The sequence below is a fragment of the Sinocyclocheilus anshuiensis genome, unplaced genomic scaffold (assembly GCF_001515605.1).
Source record: "Sinocyclocheilus anshuiensis isolate Anshui unplaced genomic scaffold, SAMN03320099.WGS_v1.1 scaffold567, whole genome shotgun sequence".
Taxonomy (NCBI): Eukaryota; Metazoa; Chordata; class Actinopteri; order Cypriniformes; family Cyprinidae; genus Sinocyclocheilus; species Sinocyclocheilus anshuiensis.
In genome coordinates, this window is record NW_015549600.1 from 313215 (window position 1) to 320437 (window position 7223).

The following is a 7223-nucleotide window of genomic DNA, read 5'->3' on the forward strand; positions in this document are numbered from 1 at the left end:
AGGTTATAGTTTCTTGCGCAGACCGACTGTTTTGCTTCATAAGACTTCAATATATCATCAGGAGACACGGGTATTAATTTTGTGTTTGACTCTCAAAATAACGGTAGCGTTGACTTTTGCATTTTATGAATCACCAACCAGAGTTTCAGCTAAACATCTTCTTTAATGTTCTACTCAAGAAAAAAAGTCACATACATCTTGGATGGCCTGAGGGTGAGTAAATTAACAATTTTAAATTTTTTGGGTGAACTATTCCTTTAATCCGAGCAGGTTTAGACAGAGCAGCAGATAGCAGAGTGAGAGTTAGTAATAAGCAGAAGAGGTTAGAGGAGGAGGAAAGTTACAACCATTCAGTACTCTTACAAACACAGACCATTCTCTCTTCAGATACAGGCACTGAAGAAGCACAGCTGTGTTTGCTGAGCACTGAACATGGAAGGAAATCTGCTGAATTAAGGACACATCCGGAAGGAAAGACATGAAGACGCAGAGGACATAGGAAAGTACAGATGTCATGACATTTATTCAAGGCATGCTACAATTAAAGTTGATTAGGAAAAACGTCAGCAGGGTGGGTAATAAGAATAAGAATAATAACTCTAATAATGAGTATGCATAATAATAAGCCATTCATAAACAGAAAAAAAATCACTTTCTACAAAAAAATACAAAGAAAATCGCCACTCAATCATGCACTGCAAAAATGAGAAAATATGTTTCTTTAATAGTTTATCTTCTATTTGCATTTATTACATCAAACTCATAAACTGGATACACTCATGTCTCTCCCCAATTCCCACAAGTCACATAAATGGCTTTACAAATGAAAGCTGGTACTGGTATGATATCAAAATACAGAAGACAAATTGTGTTTTTATGTTAATTGCCATAAATATAAAAACCAGTTCATATTGGTGTGTGTGTATCTTGTTCCCCGAAACCATTTTTTGGCCAGGTTAAAAAATAAAATCAAATAAAATAATAAGGGAACACATATGTACAGACAGCATTTGTTTCCTTTTGGTAGTGAAACATTCATAAAAACTATAAATTAGGTATTTCATTGCATGTCAAAGCATCCTGAGTTCAACTCAGGCATTTCTGTATGTGCGCTGTGCTTGAGCAACACCTCAGTTTGCTAATTTAGTCTAGCCCCTCCCTTTAATGCAAATTAGACAGTTCAATTAGCATAATTATAGCCCATAAATTTAGTCATGAGAAGAAAATAGAAAGCATTATGGCTGAAATTTAAGGTTTAGATTGTAAGGGTCAATTGCATCATAAAGCAATAAAATATTTCAGTCTGAACAGTGCTGAATTAGTTCCAATTCAATTAAATCCTTTGGTTTCAGTGGTTAGTTTGTTGTTATGGTCTCGTATGCTTTAGAGTAAAGCTTGAGCAAGAGTCGATGACAATATCAGCAAAAAGTGTAACCGCTTATCCGTTTTACAGATCGTGGCGTCTATCCGGAGCAGTTCATGAAATACTGAAAGCGAAAGGCGGTTCAAATGAATCCATAAGGGCCCGGTAACACATTCAGAATTGCAAATGAGTCTCGTTTGACGGGGGGGAAAGGATATGGCTTGACCTTTCTGAGGGAAACGAACAGAACAGACTGCGGGACACTCATAACATGATCGAGAGTGGAAAATACAAGAAGTTTGTTGGTTTCTGATATACAGCCAGGAAATAAGTTACACATAAGCTAGATGAAGGGAAAGGATATGGCTTGACCTTTCTGAGGGAAACGAACAGAACAGACTGCGGGACACTCATAACATGATCGAGAGTGGAAAATACAAGAAGTTTGTTGGTTTCTGATATACAGCCAGGAAATAAGTTACAAATAAGCTAGATGAAAGGCACATAAACTTTGGTCCTGCATTATTTGTGACTTTTTCAGTAAAAAAACTGGAAAAAACCATACACGTGTGTAACTGTTCGCGTGAGCGCGGATATCGACGAGAAAATGTCTTACAACACAGCGGAACGTTGTTGCCTGAGTCAAGACGTAGTTGGAAAATGTTACGCTTTGAGAAACAAAAACGAATGACTTCTTGTGACTTCTGTGACATGTTTATGGAGTCTGGCTTTTCTCCTGTTGATAAATAAAAAGCATCGCAGCCGGAAGCAGATCGACTTCGCGTCTATTTCGCCTTCCGAGCGCTTCTGACGGACCTGACCTCTAGCGATCACTCTCGTTCCCGTTCGCACACATCGGTGGATGTTACAGACCCAGAACTGCTGTTGTGAAGAGGCAGAGTGACAGACAACAATCTTGAACCAGTTTTCACACTCTTAATAAAGAAAATCAACAAACCCCAAAAAAAGAACAAAAAGTATCACAACAGAGCAAGAACGAAACAGGCCAAAACCCCTAAAATTAATCAATTATAAGATACAGTAAATAAGATACAACTCCAAAACACACAGGCGGAGGGGAGGTCTCAGACATCAGCATCACTCCATAGCAAAATGGAAGGCAGACCTGAACACTTAGAGCGAATGCTGTGGGCTTCTGGGTCTCTGTGCGCTCGTTCCGAGGCAAATTTAGACTGATCGTATGTATTAGGAGTTTCATAATCATATTAGAATGACAGAACAGAGATGATATCAAGCAGATCACACTGTATGATATAGTCCAGATATTGATTTCTGAGTGGTCCTTCGCCGGCATCGCATTATGGTTTGTGGGAGGTTGCCAGAATGCTGCTATATGGTTGCTGAGATGTTCGGAATGGTTTTAATGCGTTGCTATGCGGTTGCTAGGGTGCTCTGGTGGTTGCTAGGTGGTTACTTACTGGCCCAAAGTAAAAAGAGCCCACCTCCAAGATTCAAGATTAGTGGTCGACCCATATAGATTTTTTTGATGACCGATATCTAAGAGAGCATGGTGGCCAATATAAAGCCGATATATCACCACACTATTTCATTTAAAGATAGTAAAACACATGCATAACAATTGCTAAAATTAAATGTATATTTTTTCTACATAATATTTACTGAATTTTATCATTTGAAAATTAATAAATATGAAAAAATTAACTTAATTAAAAATAAATCTGTAAAATAAATACTTTTAATTAGATGGTCATTTTTTTATGCAGTCAACAAATGCACATTTCAGAGGATCTCACAGCTGAATTCAATCAAATTTGCAAGGTTAGTCAAATTTACTACATACTCAAAGACTTTAGTTTAAATTAAATGTGTATTTGCTGACACTTGATGAGGAAGTATTATAGTGTTTGCTTTTCTGTTACCAATAATAGAAAAGCAAACGCTATAATACTGTTTAGTATGGTACTGTGTAATAATTTATTATTCAGAACTGGTAAACTAATGAAGATGGAGAACGGGAGCTGTGTGCGTTTAAGCGCTGACGTTCTCAGCGCTGTCAGAATAAATGTCCCGCGCGCCATCAAAATAAAAGTCTTCTGAAATATCGGGTAAACAGGAATAAAAAAAGCCAAATATCGGCCGATATATCGGTCGACCACTACTCTAGAAACAACTGGAAAGTCTACTCTAGACTTACTCCTTTAATGTAAGTCACTGGGATTTTTTCTTTGCCCGTTTTAGCATTCGTCTGGCAAAAAAGTGTGATCACTTAGAAAAGAACAAAAACTTCACAGATGTGCTCATAACAGCTCAAATTCATACTATTTAATCAGAACAATACGCAAGCTTACAGCAACCTCTGTCTTTGAGCGCGAAATATTTATATCAGAGATTGAGGAAAATTTTTTGGCCTAGAAAGGCTTTATGTAACAATGGTACGCGGGTCTAGCATACATATGTACACACACACACACACACACACACACACACAGACACACACACATCAGCGAGGGAGAATAGAGACCCACAGCATGCTCTGAACATCGTTGAGTTCAACGTTCATTTTTCTAATAAGAGCATTCACAGCACCATACATCATAACTTACATCTCATTTCATATTAAGACCACATTGTACTGAGTCCCCACAAAAATGCACATCTATAAGAGCTACACAACAAAAAAAATAAAAATAAAAATCAAGATCAAAATAAATCAACCCTCTCACCAATCCCACAAAATAGTACATAAGATATTTTAGGTAAAATTTCTAAAACCTATTTGATTATGAACACATAATAAGGCACGTAATAAAAAATTAGGTAAATACACAGTAAATATGATTTTTTTTCACCATGATTTCTTGAATGATTATAGTGGTACAAAAACCCGATGAGGTTTTAAATTTAATTTTTTTTCTCTTCCATAAAAAAGAACAAATTACCAAAAATAAGTAACTTTTTTTTTCTCAATAAATCTTGACAATCCTTAAGATATATAGACCTGAATAGTTTTGCTTTAAGACTGTAAACTTCAACAAAATTCAGTTTCTTTTGAGAAGTGAAAGCGAAGTTTCGAATCGCTCCAGGTGAAATCAGTCAAAGACAAAAAAAAAGTCACTGTCCCTTGCCTTGCATGAACATGAAGATTCTTGATTTATTTCATAACTGTGACTCAAACGGATATTAATAGAGGATATAGCGCACAGGCACAGAAGCTGCTCCCTTTAGATGCTACTCAACAGGTCTACGGTGACCTTCCTTGGAATGTTAAGGCCAGATTTTCACTAAATGAGACAGCGCCTTGCTCGCACGCACAAGGGAGTCATCATATATCATCATATATGAGAGAGTCCTGATAAAACCGGTAATAATACACTAGTACTAACTAAATGCATACATATAGAATCAGCTTCTGCATGTGCACACCATTGCCATGTTCCAAAACCTAGTGAGCTGTCTACTTAGACAGCATTTTAAGGCATCACAGGCATGCTCCCGGCACAAAGGCTGTTCCAGCCTTCTAAGATATCTAATTTTGGCCAAAATCTAAGGCAGCATTGCATGTATCCTTTGTGGATAAGGCAATCCCAGAATGCACTGGGAAGCTCATTCAAGATGGTGGGCGAATCAAGGTAAATGTCAATTATGAATAAACGTATAATTTCCTGAATACAGAAAAATATAAATTTGTTTGATTAAAAATGGTTTATTTTGACTTCAGTGGTGAATTTTCGTATGAGGCCAAATACCCTAAAATTGAATCAACTGATTCAAGAGTTAGCATGTAGCTAAGCTAATGTTGCAATACCTGTGTATAAACAAAGCACACGTAAATATTGAGCATTTTCTATGTATTTTTACATTTACATAGTGTGTGATATTTGTCGCAGTGCACTGCAACATCTCTAAACTGTCTATAGTTAATAAAGCCAAAGTTCCAAATTTGTCCATTCGTCCTGTTGTCGGAAGTAGCGCAAAAGCACAGATTGCATCAGAAATAGTGCCGCATCCAACGTAGACAGAAATGGGCTCTTTTTATTTTGTACTGCATTATCAGCTTCGCAACATGCTAACATGTAACTGAACTAAAATCAATAGAGTCCTCCAATGCCAGGCTTCAAATGCTGCTCGAAACTCGTAATGTATCAATTTTTGAATGGAATCTATGGAGGAAATGCTAGTTTTGGTGTGAGCTATATTTGGATCTTGCTGCCAAAAAATCCACAGGATTTTGATGATCTCCGTCAATGATTATTGACTGTTGCAAGTATTTCCATGATGTCAAGGTCTTTGTGTGATTGGCTTACAAGATTCATCTAAGTTGACCGTTTTTTTCCCCAATGATACAGACTCAGAGTTCACCATCTCCACCTCTCGAAGAAAACCTCTGGTCTGGACTCTATTGGAGGCGAGTTTCCTGTGCAGATCAGTCAGTTCAGATTAGTCACTTATGGGCTTTCACGGCAATTAGGATGCTGCCTTAGAAGGCAGCTGCCTATGCAGAAGCTCGCTAGGTTTTGGAAACTAGGTGGCGTCTCCATATCATTCAGAGTCGCTCTTTCCTTAAATATTTGGTTTGGTCAGATGCAGAGGCATTTAGTGTGGGACTGCAAGGCAAAAGAGAGTGCCGCCCTCTTTTTTTTGCTGTGACTCAATGGGCTTCACTACAGTTTCTACAGAGCCCATGGCTGCAAACTCTCACACCTGTGGCCAGAGCCGAGGAGTGAAAGAACAAAGTAAAGAGCACAGAACCTTCTGCCCCTGTGTGGAAAGATGGAAAACAAGAAGAACGAAAGGAAAAGACTCAACTAAGAGCAAGAAGGGGAACAGAATGGAGGAAATCATCAATTTCCCATCGAGATCACGGGCTATACCATTCACATTGAGAATTTCACTTAGGAGGCGGAGCCTACTATCAGGCTGGGCGTTGCTGATTGGTGCGTTCCAGTAAGGTTGACAGCTGGCCGTGAGTTTTCTGGAATGATCGTGCATGTTTGAAAATGTTCGCCCCGGTTCAGAGGAACCCGATCGACTGGACAATGACATTGCAGATGTTCTCTGACAGCATTGCAGGTGCAGAGAGCCCACGAAAGGCTCTATAATATGTATTATAAAATTTTCATAATACAAGAAAAAAACAAATCACGCCATTCACTATCTATTCACAGATGCCTACCATCTGGCTATACATCTTTGCACAGTAAACAGATATGAGGATGCCAAACATTCTCCACGGTGCCTGTCTTCAATTCAAATCAATCAAAGTGCCGAGAAACAAAAGGTTTGTAAGCCGAAACAGCTGCGAATTTTGAATGCACTCATTCTTGAATCCATAGCACTCTTGTTTTAATGCTACTCTGAAGAAAAAGGACAAGCCCATTGGTCGAGGCCGTCGCTACAGATTTTTTTTTTTCCAGCAGCACCTTGATGATGACGTCAGCGACATTCAAACAGTGACCGTGCGTTCAACACATCCCACGGGAAATGGGACGCTCTGTTGAAACAGCCAATGAGAATGAAGGTGTCGTTTTTTGGGGGAGGCACAGAGGAGACTCCGCCCTCACTTAGGTCTGGGGTAACAAGGCCATTGGGCTACAGGAGCGTCAGTCTCCAATGTAATCGGCAAGTGTGCGGTGAAGAAACTTCCTCAGCATTGACTTTTTTGAGAATGTTCACGTGTTAGTTTGCGTTTCACATCAATGAAGTCCTCGCCAATCGACTAAAGAGGGAGTCCTACTTCCTCCACACGGAGGTTCCCAGAAACGTCACATTGTCATGGATATCCCATGTGTCTTCAGCCCTGGTTTCGTGAGAGTAAAACAAACTCACTCTCAGACTGTCTAAAGGTTCTGCAGTAGTCTCTTATTTGTTTTTTTCTTTC

The 7223-nt window shown here is 38.8% G+C and overlaps 1 long non-coding RNA gene across 1 annotated transcript; it reads right to left on the minus strand.

Annotated features, from left to right (window-relative positions):
- Positions 1–704: 704 nt before the first annotated feature.
- Positions 705–3006, minus strand: LOC107658669 (uncharacterized). The gene is made up of 2 exons (XR_001630811.1): positions 1736–3006; positions 705–1589 (listed from the first exon to the last, which is right to left on the minus strand). It is a non-coding gene; the product is annotated as an uncharacterized LOC107658669 (long non-coding RNA).
- Between the last annotated feature and the right edge of the window lie 4217 nt (positions 3007–7223).